Here is a 15,201-nt window from a genome sequence, read left to right on the forward strand (position 1 = left end):
TCGTGTCCAACTCTGTGCGACCCCATAGATGGCAGCCCACCAGGCTCCCCTGTCCCTGGGATTCTCCAGGCAAGAACACTGGAGTGGGTTGCCATTTCCTTCTCCAGTGATCTTTACTCCTCAGCTTTTCCCACCTGGTTGAGAACTCAGAGAAGAGGGGATGTGACTCTCTGCAAGCAGGGGGGTGGATAATCAAAGAAGAATATTCACTTCCTTATACATAAACTCAGATATTTGGTTTATGAAAACTGTTTTCAAAAATTCATTTTGAAAGTGGAAATTCCTATATCCTTTGTGAATGGTTTGTTGAGTTTGTTGTTGGCCAAATCCAAGATCACCTGTGATTTTCACTGGTGATGACTTGGTGGCTGCCTGTGACATGTGCGGCCCGAATGAGGGGATGTTCAGAAACCCCAGTCTGTGTGGAGATAAGCAGGGGTGGGGATGAAGTTCTGCTGACGTCATGTGTGTGATTCTAGGCTCCTGTTGTGACTGTTTGAAGGAAAAGAGCAATCATGATTTAATCAAATTTTCTAAATAAATATTTATGAGCCACACTCATTTCTAATGCATTATAAAGCCCCAAGCTGAATTTTCAACCAAATATGAAATCAGCACCATTGTAAGGTCTTTTTAAAGGTGTAATAACTTAAAATATATAAGTATTTCACAGCTTTGTACACTACTTTGTATTATAAAAGTAAGGATTTCTTCAAGATAAAGAATGAAACTATAAAGTTTCACAAATAGAAATGAGTCTAATGGCTCATTCAAGAGGAAATATTCTTTCCCGGAGGAGTTTTGCCAAATTTGAGTGAATTATATAGAATTAATTTTGCCTTTATTTTCTTACATTTTACAATATTTAATATTTTGTTACTTGTGAAACATATTTTCAAGGCAGAAAAGTTAAAAAGCACAGAAAAGCAGAAAGAAAAGAATAAGAATTAAATTTTGTACTCACAGATGACTACTGTCCATCTTGCCATTCCTCATGAGTGTGTGAGGTATGTGTGTAAGTGTGAGAGCCTGCAAGTGTGAGCAAGAGTGTGTACCCATGTGTGTGTGAGTGTGTGTGTCTCAGATGCTAAAGGGTCCTCTTCTGCTGACTCAGAACCTGGAGCCTTTGTGAGCCCAGTAGGCAGGAACTATAGGTACTTGGCCATCTCTCCAGCCCGGGACAGGCTGGGCTTGAGAAACCAGTTTGGCAACCCTAACTCTTGCTTTCTGTAATCTAATTTTTAAAAAAGACCTTTTCAGATTTACTTCTCATCATTCCCCAAAACTAGCTTTCTCCGTCATGAAAACTATTTGTATTCCCTGCAGAGAGGGCTCACCTGCACCCACCTCCCTGGTTGCGCTTTTACATTCCTCAGGGGCTCCTCTCCACCCACCCAGGATTAGCAGGTAAACATTTTGGCCTTAAGTGTGGGGAGGAAGAGATATGGAATGCATTTGGGGGAAACAGTTTAAGCTGGGCTAAGAAAAGCCATAAAGGGACATTGCCAGCGCTGCGGAGAGGAGGGTGGGGAGAGTGGTTCAGAGACCAGCAGCCATAAGTGGACAGATCACAGTGCTCTTCTGGCAACAAAATAGTGCTCAAATGGCAAGGTATGGGGTGCAGCTGCGTGGTTATGGGCCTCAGGAAAGCTCCCAAGAAAGTCATTTTCTGTAAAGGCAAAACTATGAATTGCCAGCCAGATGCAATTAATAACATTTTATTAGACATTTGGGTGTGCCTTTCATTGCACAGGTTCCCTGTGTGATGGAGCAGTTATGATCAATACGGCTCTGGCATCAGAACACTCACATCCCAGCCCTACCCCTCCTGGCTGAGAGACTTTGAGCAAGTTACCTCACTTCTTTATACCTCAACTTTCTCTTCTGCAAAATGGGAGCACTTGTGTAGCAGTAAATGGAAGATTGTGTACCAGCAAAGGGCTTAGAACAGTATCTGGCTCATAAAATGCTCTCAATAACGGTTGGCTTCTTTCCCCCCAAAGGAATAGAATAGTATCTACATAGACTCTGGCTTAAATCGGGTTTGTTTACTTAATGGGTAAAGTTTAACAAGGTTAAATTCTAACAGTTGCTACAGTCACTAAGTGAATCTAACTGAGAGTTACAATAACGTCTTGTTAGAGCTGGCAGAGGTCTTATTTCACAGCCCCTCCCCATTTTCCTGGTAAAACTGAGACTGGAAAAGTTCCCGAGCTGGGTTGTGGCAGCCGCCACCTGGCGCAGTCGGGGAAATGACTGATCCTCTGTTGCCCTCTTGTGGCGTGTTAGGGAATTTTTCTTAGGTACAATGTGCTTTGCTTAGTCGCTCAGTCGTGTCCGATTCTTTGCGACCCCATGGACCCTCTGTCCATGGGGATTCTCCAGGCAAGAATACTGGAGTGGGTTGCCATGCCCTCCTCCAGGGGGTCTTCCCGACCTAGGGATCAAACCCAGGTCTCCCTCATTGCAGGCGGATTCTGCACTGTCTGAGCCACCAAGAAGTCCAAGAATACTGGAGCGGGTAGCCTATCCCTTCTCGAGGGGATCTTCCCAACCCAGGAATCTAACCGGGGTCTCATGCACTGCAGGCAGATTCTTCACCAGCTGAGCCACCAAGGACGTCCTTATGGACCCTAACAGATAAGAATCTTGTACTAAGGATAGTGGTGCTAAGTCGCTTCAGTCACGTCCGACTCTTAGTAACCCTGTGGACTGCAGGCCGCCAGGTTCTTCTGTCCATAGAATTTTCCAGGCAAGAATACTACAGTGGGTTGCTATTTTCTGCTCCCCGGGGATCTTCCTGACCCAGGGATCGAACCTGCATCTCTTATGTCTCCCGCATTGACAGTCAGGTTCTTTACCACTGGCGCCACCAGGGAAGCCCAATGATAGTACAGTTGACCTTTGAATATGAGAGAGCAGTTGTTAGGGGTGCCAACTTTAAAAGCAGTTGAAAACTCAGGGATATCTTGTAGCTGGTCTTCAGTACCTGCCGTTCCAAATCCAAGGTTCTCCACCAAGAATCACGCCGCACTACAGTGCTTGCTAATGAGAAAAATCTGTAGCTAAGTGAACCCGCATAATTCAAACTTGTGTTGTTCAAGGTTGACCCTACAGCAAGGACTTTTTTGTAGAAAGCTTCACAAGCAAGAAGGCAATGGCACCCCACTCCAGTACTCTTGCCTGGCAAATCCCATGGATGGAGGAGCCTGGTAGGCTGCAGTCCATGGGGTCGCTAAGAGTTGGACACGACTGAGCGACATCACTTTCACTTTTCACTTTCATGCATTGGAGAAGGAAATGGCAACCCACTCCAGTGTTCTTGCCTGGAGAATCCCAGGGACGGGGGAGCCTGGTGGGCTGCCATCTATGGGGTCGCACAGAGTCGGACACTACTGAAGTGACTTAAGCAGCAGCAGCCACAGCATGGACCAAAGTCTCAATACGTGGTCTCTATAATAAAATGAAAGTTAAAATTACTAGCTGTGTTATTATGTTTATAAGTAGTTAAAATTCTTCCACACACATAAGAGATTAGTTCTCTTTTGTATACAGATTTCCCTCAGCTTACAATGGGGTTACTTGCTGACAAACCCATCGTTAGTTGAAAATATTGTAAGTCAAAAATGTGTTTAACACACACGAGTAAGTAAATGAAAGTTGCTCAGTCATGTCTTGACTCAGAATACTGGGGTGGGTAGTCTTTCCTTTCTCCAGGGGATCTTCCCAACTCAGGGATCAAACTCTGGTCTCCCGTATTGCAGGCAGATTCTTCACCAGCTGAGCCACCAGGGAAGCCTTTCTATCTTTTGCTTGCTTGCTTGCTTGCTTAAGTCGTTTCAGTCGTGTCTGACTTTGTGCAGCCCCATAGGTGGCAGCTCACCAGGCTCCCCCGTCCCTGGGATTCTCCAGGCAAGAACACTGGAGTGGGTTGCCATTTCCTTCTCCAAGGCATGGAAGTGGGAAGTGAAAGTGAAATCGCTCAGTTGTGTCCGACTCTTTGTGACCCCATGGACTGCTACGTGGGCTTATTTCCCTGTACAGTGACTGGATCCTCTCTCTCAAATAGCATGTGGTTTTTAGAAAAAGAAGAAAGAAGTTAAACACAGCCAGAAGCTCTGTTAGTCTCCTGTGCGTACAACCTGGGAAAATACTGCAATAGATTCGCCCCCTCACACCAACACAGATAAATTAAGTTCCACACAGATGTGGGCATACTATTAACATTCCCTTTCCTCTGGACTTTACTTACTCATGAAGGACATACTTGAAGATAACAGCTACATACTCTTCCAATATGTATCCTATTATGGATATAAAATTTGTCTCCAGTTTTTTTTTAAGTATAGTATTTTCCATTCCCATGGACACCATCAATAAATCCCTTAAGGTAACACTGTTGAGTCACAGGATTTGTACATATTTAATCCTGAAAGGCATTGCTTTGTAAATTATTTTTCATTTCCACTGGCATATAAGAGCCCCATTTTTCCGCACTTGGAATACTAGGTCTAATTTTAGGTCTTAAGACCTAGGCTAATACTAGGTCTTAATGAAAATTCTGTGCTGTGGTTATTTGCTCAGTCATGTCTGACTCTTTGTGACCTCCATGGACCCCACCAGGCCCTCTGTCCATGGGGATTCTCCAGGCAAGAATACTGGAGTGGGTTGCCATGCCCTCTTCCAGGGGATCTTCCCTACCCAGGGATCGAACCTAGGTCTCCCAAATTGCAGGCAGACTCTTTACTATCTGAGCCACCAAGGAAGCCCAGTGAAAATTCTAAGTGTGTCCAGATTGGCTTAAAAATAGCATCTTATTGTTTTAATTTATGATGTCTAATTGTAGGCCAGATGGGGCTTTTTTCTCAGGTAAACAAGTTATTTGAATTTTTCCCTGTGCCTGTGTGAAGTCTCTCCATATTCTTTTTTGTTTTCATATTACGTTGTTGATATGTGTGGTCTCTTTATACACTGAGTGAATTCATACTATTCCATCTATCTTTTAATTTTGCTTATAATATTTTTCCTAGATAGAAAGTTTAGATATTTATACAGTCAAATGTATAGGTTTCGTTTCATCTAGGCTTCTGAGTTTTTTTCTTATCTACAAAGATGTTTTTTATTTAAGGTGATTTTTTTCTTTTTTTGCTATCACTTTCTTTTTATGGTTTCTTTTAAAATTTTTGGCATTTAAATAATTGAGCTATCTCTAATTTGTTTTTGTGAAGCAAACAAATAGGAATTTAGCTTTCTTTCCTCCCCTAACACTGTATATATTAATCTGCTCTTTTCTGGGTGATTTGAAAGGCGACATTCAGTTCAGTTCAGTTGCTCAGTCGTGTCTGACTCTGCGACCCCATGAATCGCAGCACGTCAGGCCTCCCTGTCCATCACCAACTCGAAGAGTTCACTCAAACTCACGTCCATCGAGTCAGTGATGCCATCCAGCCATCTCATCCTCTGTCGTCCCCTTCTCCTTCTGCCCCTAATCTCTCCCAGCATCAAAGTCTTTTCCAGTGAGTCAACTCTTCGCATGAGGTGGCCAAAGTACTGGAGTTTCACCTTTAGGAACATTCCTTCCAAAGAAATCCCAGGGTTGATCTCCTTCAGAATGGACTGGTTGGATTTCCTTGCAGTCCAAGGGACTCTCAAGAGTCTTCTCCAACACCACAGTTCAAAAGCATCAATTCTTCGGTGCTCAGCCTTCTTCACAGTCCAACTCTCACATCCATACATGACCACTGGAAAAACCATAGCCTTGACTAGACGGACCTTAGTCGGCAAAGTTATGTCTCTGCTTTTGAATATATTATCTAGGTTGGTCATAACTTTTCTTCCAAGGAGTAAGCGTCTTTTAATTTCATGGCTGCAGTCACCATCTGCAGTGATTTTGGAGCCCCAAAAAATGAAGTCTGACACTGTTTGCACTGTTTCTCCATCTATTTCCCATGAAGTGATGGGACCAAATGCCATGATCTTCGTTTTCTGAATGTTGAGCTTTAAGCCAACTTTTTCACTCTCCTCTCTTACTTTCAAGAGGCTTTTTAGTTCCTCTTCACTTTCTGCCATAAGGGTGGTGTCATCTGCATATCTGAGGTTATTGATATTTCTCCCTGCAATCTTGATTCCAGCTTGTGTTTCTTTCAGTCCAGCATTTCTCATGATGTACTCTGTATATAGGTTAAATAAGCAAGGTGACAATATACAGCCTTGACGTACTCCTTTTCCTATTTGGAACCAGTCTGTTGTTCCATGTCCAGTTCTAACTGTTGCTTCCTGATTGATCATATACAAAATTTCCATTTTGGAGGGGATCAATTTCTCTTTCTGGATTCCCCATGCTATTTCATTGCTCTTGCTGTCACTTGCTACACTAATAATAAACTATTTTAGAAGCAGTAGACTATCACCACTTCTAAAAAGACATATTAAAGTATTTTAGAATGTATTAAAATACATTTTAGCATCTAGTAGTTCTACCTTGTCATAGACATTTCTTTTTTTTAACCCCTAGAATCTTCTTGGTTAATATCACATGCTTGATTTCTGTCATACAAACTCAAACTAAAATAAAACTCTACTAGAAATTTTATTGTAATAACATTAGGAAACAAATTAATGGAAAACTGACACCTTTAAAATATTTTATAATTACATACAAGACAGTATATACTTATCCAATTATTTAAGTAAAGCCTTTAAAACATTTTTAATAGGCTTTGTAGATTTCTTGTTAAATTTATAATTAGGCATTTAAATCATTTTGTTGCTATTATAAATCAAATTTATTATTTCTTTCATTTTTATTTTTAATCTGGAGATTTTCTATGTTAAAGAAAGTAATGGACTTTTTAATGTTAATTTTGAAAAAAGTGACAAAATTGTTGACTAATTTTTCTTTCAGTTTCTCTCTGCCTTTCTGGTTTCACAAATATATTTTCTGCATAAGTTGGTAATGTTTTTTTTCTTCTTTTCCAACTTTTATGCCTTAATTTCTTTGTTTTTCATTTGAATTTGCATTAATACTACCCAGAATTGATCAAGAAGTAATGGAAATAATGGACTTTTTTGTCTTGTTCACAGTTTTAAAATAGGAATATTCCCAGTGTTCAACATTAAACAAGATGAATTATGGTGTGTCCCCTCCTTTGTGCTCTTAACATATATTTTTTAAAAAAACCAGCTTGTGTGCAATGAAATAAAAGTTATTTTCTATGAGACACAAATTTTGCTTAAAATTGCAGCATAATTTGTGAAGAATATCTTATAAGTGAGTTCTTTCTATTTGCATTATATATGTAACAAAATTTGCTGCACATTTTTTTCTGTTCTTATGCTTTAAATAACTTAATGAATGTATTAATTTTGAAACTTTTACATGTGAGGATTCATAAATATTCCATACATGACATCATCCTACAGAGAGACAAGCTTGGATACAAAGGAAAAATGCATGTTTTCAATGAAATTTTGTCATTTGCAGCAACATGGATACACTTGGAGGGTATTATGCTGAGTGAAATAAGTCTGACAGAGAAAGACAAAGACTATGATATCACTTGTATGTGGAATCTAAAAAAATACACAGTAGTGAATAAAACAAAACAGAAGCAGATCATAGACATAGAGAACAAACTGTTACAGTGGGGAGAGGGAAGGGGGGAGGGGCAAGATGGGGTAGGGGATTAAGAGGCACAACTATTAGGTATAAGCCTATAGGTCTTAAGGTCTTAATTAAGCTATAGGTCTTCCCTAGTGGCTCAGTGGTAAAGAATCTGCCTGTCAGCGCAGGACACATGGGTTCAATCCCTGATCTGGGAAGATCCCACATGCCACAGAGCAGCCAAACCTGTGCACCACAACCACTGAGCTTGTGCTCTAGAGCCCATGTGCCACAAGGACTGAGCCCATGTGCCACAAGGACTGAGCCCACGCACCACAAGGACTGAGCCCACATGCCACAAGTACTGGGCCCACGCGCCACAAGGACTGAGCCCACGTGCCACAAGGACTGGGCCCACGCGCCACAAGGACTGAGCCCACGCGCCACAAGGACTGGGCCCACGCGCCACAAGGACTGAGCCCACGCGCCACAAGGACTGGGCCCACGCGCCACAAGGACTGGGCCCACGCGCCACAAGGACTGGGCCCACGCGCCACAAGGACTGGGCCCACGCGCCACAAGGACTGGGCCCACGCGCCGCAAGGACTGGGCCCACGCGCCGCAAGGACTGGGCCCACGCGCCGCAAGGACTGGGCCCACGCGCCGCAAGGACTGGGCCCACGCGCCGCAAGGACTGGGCCCACGCGCCGCAAGGACTGAGCCCACGCGCCGCAAGGACTGGGCCCACGCGCCACAAGGACTGGGCCCACGCGCCACAAGGACTGGGCCCACGCGCCACAAGGACTGGGCCCACGCGCCACAAGGACTGGGCCCACGCGCCGCAAGGACTGAGCCCACGCGCCGCAAGGACTGGGCCCACGCGCCACAAGGACTGAGCCCACGCACCACAAGGACTGGGCCCACGCACCGCAAGGACTGAGCCCACGCGCCGCAAGGACTGGGCCCACGCGCCACAAGGACTGAGCCCACGCACCACAAGGACTGGGCCCACGCACCGCAAGGACTGAGCCCACGCGCCGCAAGGACTGGGCCCACGCGCCACAAGGACTGAGCCCACGCACCACAAGGACTGGGCCCACGCGCCACAAGGGCTGGGCCCACGTGACATTGTGGCCCATGCGCCACAAGGGCTGGGCCCACGCGCCACAAGGGCTGGGCCCACGCGCCACAAGGGCTGGGCCCACGCGCCACAAGGGCTGGGCCCACACGCCACAAGGACTGGGCCCACACGCCACAAGGACTGGGCCCACGTGCCACAAGGACTGGGCCCAAGCACCCTAGAGCTCATACTCTGCAACAAGGGAGCCACTGCAAAGAGAATCCTGCCCAGGGCAACTAGAGAGTAGCCCCCACTTGCCACAACCCGAGAAAAGCCCCACAGCATCGAAGACTGAACACAGCTCCAAATAAACTTTAAAAAAATTAAGTTATAAGAATATATTGTACAGCATGGAGACTAATCCAATTATTTTATAATAACTAAAATGGAATATAACCTTTAAAATTGTGAATCACTATACTGTACACCTGAATTTATATAGTATTGTACACCAACAACAGGTCGATTAAAAAAAATCTGATTAAAAAAATCCTTGGGGGTTGAGGGGAAGAAAAGAGAAAAAAAATGCTTTCACTGGTGATAAAGGAGATTTTTACACTGGGACCCACAGAGTGGAGGCTGCCCCAGTGGTCTGAGCCATGTTGCAAATCTCAGTCAGTCCACACTTCCAGGTAACACCTTACTGTCAAGGAAAGCTAATATACCAATCACAGCCCTCAAAGTTAGCTTTGGTTTACCTCCTGTAATGCTCTATAAAACTTGTTCTTGACCTCAGGACCCTCAGCAGGAGCACTTCACCACTTGGGAAGCACTGTTTATTGTTGTTCAGTTTCTAGGTCATATCTGACCCCTGTGACTGCAGCATGCCAGGCTTCCCTATCTCCCAGAGTTTGCTCAAACTCAGGTCCATTGAGTCTGCAATGCTATCCAACTGTCACATCCTCTTCTACCCCACTCTCCTTTGCCTTCAATCTTTCCCAGCATCAGGGTCTTTCCCAATAAGTTAGTTCTTCCCAGGGGTGGCCCTAGTGGTAAAGAATCCGCCTGCCAATGCAGGAGAGATGAGTTCGATCCCTGGGTCGGGAAGATCCCTTGGAATAGGAAATTGCAATCCACTCCAGTATTCTTGCCAGGGAATTCATTAACGGAGGAGCCTGGTGGGCTGCAGCCCATGGGACCACAGAGAGTTGGACATGGCTGAGCACATAGAACATGAGCAATATATTAAGAGCTATTAGCAATGAGCCACTTTTGTCTTGGAATGAAGCCACTTGGTCACAGTTTATTATTTCAAAAAGTGTGTGCCAAATTATGTTTGTTATTTTGTGATTTTTGCATAGTTACGCCTCAGTAAAACTGGTCTATGAGGTTTATTTGTTGTTGTTATTTTGGATTTTTTTTGCTTGCATTTTTCCAAAGATATACATGCTTTGTTAAAAAAAAAAAATGATAGTAATGGGAAATTTTCTTTTCTTCCAGGGCCCTCTGGCGGTTAAAACGGTATCGGAATTATCCGTTTACTGAAAACATAGTATAATCCACTGGGGACAGCACAATGATCTAAAGCTTTCTTGTGGGGTCAGATCTTTGGCTATTTTCTTGATTTCTTTTGTGATTATTGGGTGTGTTAATCAGTGTTCCCCTGAGAAACAGAACCAATGGGATAAATGAGACAGGAGGGAAGGGGGCGGGTACAACCTTTAAAAAGATGACACAGCCATGGCAGATACGCCATAAGCTACTTAGAACCAACCGGATTCAAGATGGCGGAAAAGTCAGCTCCCAGTGGATCTTGAGCCTCACTCTGTGCTCAGTGTAACACATTAGTTAGCCTGTAAATGACACACCCACACGTGCCAGGACAGCTCCCAGGCTGACCACAAAAAACCATGAAGTAGGTGGTGGACCAAGCCTTGGAAATCCTGCTTCCCCAAAATAACTGGAATAATCCTCCCATTTTCTAGCCTATGAAACTACCCGGCCCGTTACAACTAACTGCCCCCTTATCCCAGGCCGCTCTCGCCTTCTGGCTTGGACCTCATTCTATCTACGGGATGTCCATTTCTCTGCAAGACCTGCTTTCACTTCACTCGCTCTTGAATTCAGTCTTGCAAAAGCCCCTCACTGGGCCACCCACCTGGGGACTCACCTGAGACCTGGGACGTGACCATCCTCTTGCGTCCGATACCTCTGCGACAGAACAAGATTTACTGTGAGGAATTGACTTACCCGGTTATGGAGGCTGAGGTCTGCTGTCTGCAAGCTGGAAGCCCTTGGAAGCCAGCGGTGGGGCTCCAGTCCAAACCCAAAGGGCCAAGAACCAGGGGGTCCATTGTGTAAGGTATGGCCCAAGTCCCAAAGCCCCAGAGCCAGGAGTACTGACATCTGAGAAGATAAACGCCCGCTAAAGCAAACTCACCCTTTCTCTGCCTTTGGTTCTGTTCAAGCCTTAATGGAACGATGATCCTCACCTGCGTGGGGGAGGCGGGGTTTCCTTATCAAATCCCACTTAGTCTACCCATCAAATGCTCTACTACCAACAGCTGCACAGGCGCCCAGACGTCATGTTGCTGCAGCTCTCTGAGCACCCATTAGCACAGGCAAATTGACAGATCAAATGAACCATCCCTTTGGGGTTTACCTTTACTATCTCTTCTGCAGTCAATTTTTAAACAAAATCATCTCTTTTATTCAGGTTTCTACATTTACTTTCATAAAGTTAGGTACTTTTTTTTTTCAAGTCATTATTTCCTCCCTGGGAAATAATATTTCTTCCTAAAGGGATTGTGTTCCCAATTCGTGTGTGTATATATGTTGGAGGGATTCCCCACACTTAGGGTGCAATCTGCCAACACCAGTTGGATGGGGTCAATTCTGACACTATTCCTACCCAGAGACCCTATCAGACCCCACAGGCTGAGGTCTCTGTCTTACAAGACTGTTCTCTCCCATACACCCACCCTCTCTGCCCCAACGGCAGACACCAGCCAAAAGCTCAAGTTGTTCCCTCTGCTTCTGACCAACCAACTATAGAGGCTCCAACAAGCCCCTTGCTGTGTTCGATTAAGTTGCCAGAGTGGCTTACAGAACTCAGATAAACATTTCACTTTCTCAGCCACTGGTTTGTTATAAAAGGACACAACTCAGGCACCGCCAGAGGATAGAGCAGCATGAGGTGCGGTGTGGGAAGGGACACAGAGCCTCCACGCCCTCTCTTCCTGGTGCCTACTCTCCCCACATCTGCCAGGGTTCATTCACCCACCAAGAAACTCTCCAAACCCCTTCCTTTGGCTTTTTATGGAGGCTTCACGATACAGCTATGAGTGACTAAATCACTGGCTGTTGGTAACTCATTTAACCTCCAGCCTCTTGCTTCTCCCTGGAAATCTTAGGGTGGGACTGAATATTCCACCTCTCTACTCAACCTATGGACAGAGCAGCCTGGTGGGCTACAGTCCACGGGGTTGCAAAAGAGTCAGACATGACTTAGCACCTAAGCAACAATATTCACAGTTGGTTCCCCTGACAACCAGCCCCCATCCTTAGGTACTTTGCAAAAGTCACCTCATTAGTCTAAACTCAGGTGTGGTGGAAAGGGCTTGTTGAGAATAACAAGACATCCATTTCATGTGTATGGCTCTGAAGCCATTTGAGGAACTGCGACCAAATATTATAACAAAAGATGTTCCCATTGCTCTTGTCCTTCAGGAAATTCCCAAGGTTTGGGGAGCTCTGTGCCAGAAACAGATGAAGATCAAACATATTTCTTACTATAAATCACAGTATCACATTCATCCATTCTCTTCCTTAACATTGCACATTTCTGCTTTTTCTTTGACCTCTTATTTATGTTAATGGCAATTCTGTATTATCGTTTCAAAAGACAGCTCGGATATATTTTGTATTTTTACTGTTTTCTATTGTAATTAATAAGTTGGCTCTTAAAGGTTTATATTTATCTCAATATATACAACATGTGGCAAACTCTAGGTTTGCCACAGGCCTAACTAGCTCTTTTCTTTGCCCAGACAATCCACACGTTGTTTTCCTATCTGGCAGTTCTAGGTGGAAGAGTTATGTCCCCCAGTTTGAGGCTTTCAGTTTTCCTGTGACCTCTGCTTAGACACATCACAGTTTCTCACACATTAAGTTTGTAGAGCTTTTTGTGAAGCCCGACTTGAGGATAGTGAAAGAGGAAACTAGGGAAGCATATGTGGGGAAAGGGAGAAAGAGAATTGGTTGCCGGGGTTGGAGGATGACTTTCAGAAACTGGGAGACACCTGAGTGTCTGCCTCTGCTTGGACAGAGCGAGCAGACAGCATGGCTGGGAAGGTCAGTGAGGGCTCGTGTGCAAGTGAGCACGAGTAATTTGGGAGGTAGGAATGGGAAAAGCGTTTGTGATGGTTAACTTTTTGTCAGCTTGACCAGGTCCCGGGTGGTAGATACCTGGTCAAGCATTGTTCTGAGTGTCTGTGAGGGTCCTTTCGGATACGATTAACCTTTGAATTGGTCATCAATTTGGGTAAAGCAAACTGCCCTCTCCTGTGTGGGTGGGCCTCACCCATGCAGTTGGAGGCCAGCCCAGAACACAAAGGCTGACTCTACCTTGAGTAGGAGAGTCTGTCTGCTGCCTGACTGCCTTGAGTTGGGACATTGGTCTTTTCCTGCCTTCAGATTTGGACTGAAACGTTGCCTCTTCGATTTGGAGCCTGTTGGCTCTTGGACTAGAAATACACCATCCTGGATCTCAGCTTGCTGGCTGCAGACTGTGAGACTTCTCAGCTTCTAAAGTCATGCATGCCAATTCATTATAATTAGTTTCTATTTGTGCATACATCTTATAGTTTCTGTTTCTCTGTAGAACCCTATTACAGAATTGAAGTAATGAATGCCCATTAACATCTACTTTCTTATCCACCAGAGTCAAGGCCATCAGCTGAGTGTGAAGTAGACAAGAAAGAGAAAGTAGGCTTTCAGAGAAAGAGAGAGATTTCGCAGAAGAGCAGAAATGAGGATGATACTGAACAGGGCTGATTTCCTTATAAATAAGGAACAAGATATTTCTCTAGAAGAAAATTAATTTTTAATTATTTGTCAAATTAGTGGTTCCATATGTCTCTACTGCAAGATTACAAACTCAAGGGGTAGAGACTGTGTCTTTCGAAGATGAAGCATGGTTACTGTTGGAGTCATTGCTTGGATTTTTAATCCCAACTTTGCTGTTTTTTAACTGCCTGGTCTTGAGTGAATTACCCAGCCTCCCTGCCCCTCAGGACAGTTTCCTCAGTCGTATCTACTTCAACGGTTTTGCTACAGATTAAAGAAGTTTCAAAGCGACTTTCAGTGGTGACTGTCAATGGAAAAGCTCATGATTGTCTTGGCCTGCATCTACCGTGAGGACTTAGCAAAATGCCTGGAACAGAATAGGGCTTAAATGCAGGAATGAGTGGATGGAGGAAGATGATTATTCTGTGGCTCAGCCCCTCTGGTTGTTGCTAAGTCAGCATCATTTCCACTCTACAGTCTTCCTTTCAGGCTGGGGGAAGATCCTCAGAACTCTATTTCCTGGCACCCCCTTTCTAGCGGTGTTGTGTGATAGATTCTGCCAATGATACGTGTTCATCTGATTTCTGAAAGGGAAAGAGAAGTAAAAAGTTTACTTGTCAAGGAGCAGCTGGGCTTTGGCAGAAGACAGAGGAAGGGTTTTCTGCACTCACGTCCAGGCCTTCTCTTAAGCAGCCCACACTTGTCGCTGCAAAGAGCTGAACCTGTCAGTGGCTGAAGTTCTGATTTCTGCACCTACGAATTTTTTTAAAGTAGCATCAATTTCACTGCCTTCCAACATTTGTATAAGTAATTCCCTGCATTAAACCCTTTCCTACTAAAAATGCCCAATGGATTTTCAGTTCAGTTCAGTCGCTCAGTCGTGTCCAACTCTTTGCAACTCCATGGACTGCAGCACGCCAGGCCTCCCTGTCCATCACCAACTCCCGGAGCTTGCTCAAACTCATGTCCATTGAGTCAGTGATGCCATCCAACCATCTCATCCTCTGTCATCACCTTCTCCTCCTATCTTCAATCTTCCCCAGCATCAGGGTCTTTTCCAATTAGTCAGTTCTTCGCATCAGGTGGCCAAAATATTGGAGTTTCAGCTTCAGCATCAGGCCTTCCAGTGAATATTCAGGACTGATTTCTTTAGGATTGACTGGTTGGATCTCCTTGCAGTCCAAGGGACTCTCAAGAGTCTTCTCCAACACCACAGTTGAAAAGCATCAATTCTTTGGTGCTCAGCTTTCTTTATGGTCCAACTCTCATATCCGTACATGACTGCTTGGAAAACCATAGCCTTGACTAGATGGACCTTTGTTGGCAGAGTAATGTCTCTGCTTTTTAATATGCTGTCTAGGTTGGTCACAGCTTTTCTTCCAAGGCACAAATGTCTTTTAATTTTATGGCTGCAGTCACCATCTGCAGTGATTTTGGAGCCCAAGAATATAAAGTCTGTCACTGTTTCCAT

Source organism: Capricornis sumatraensis, chromosome 7, assembly GCF_032405125.1.
Source record: "Capricornis sumatraensis isolate serow.1 chromosome 7, serow.2, whole genome shotgun sequence".
Taxonomy (NCBI): domain Eukaryota; kingdom Metazoa; phylum Chordata; class Mammalia; order Artiodactyla; family Bovidae; genus Capricornis; species Capricornis sumatraensis.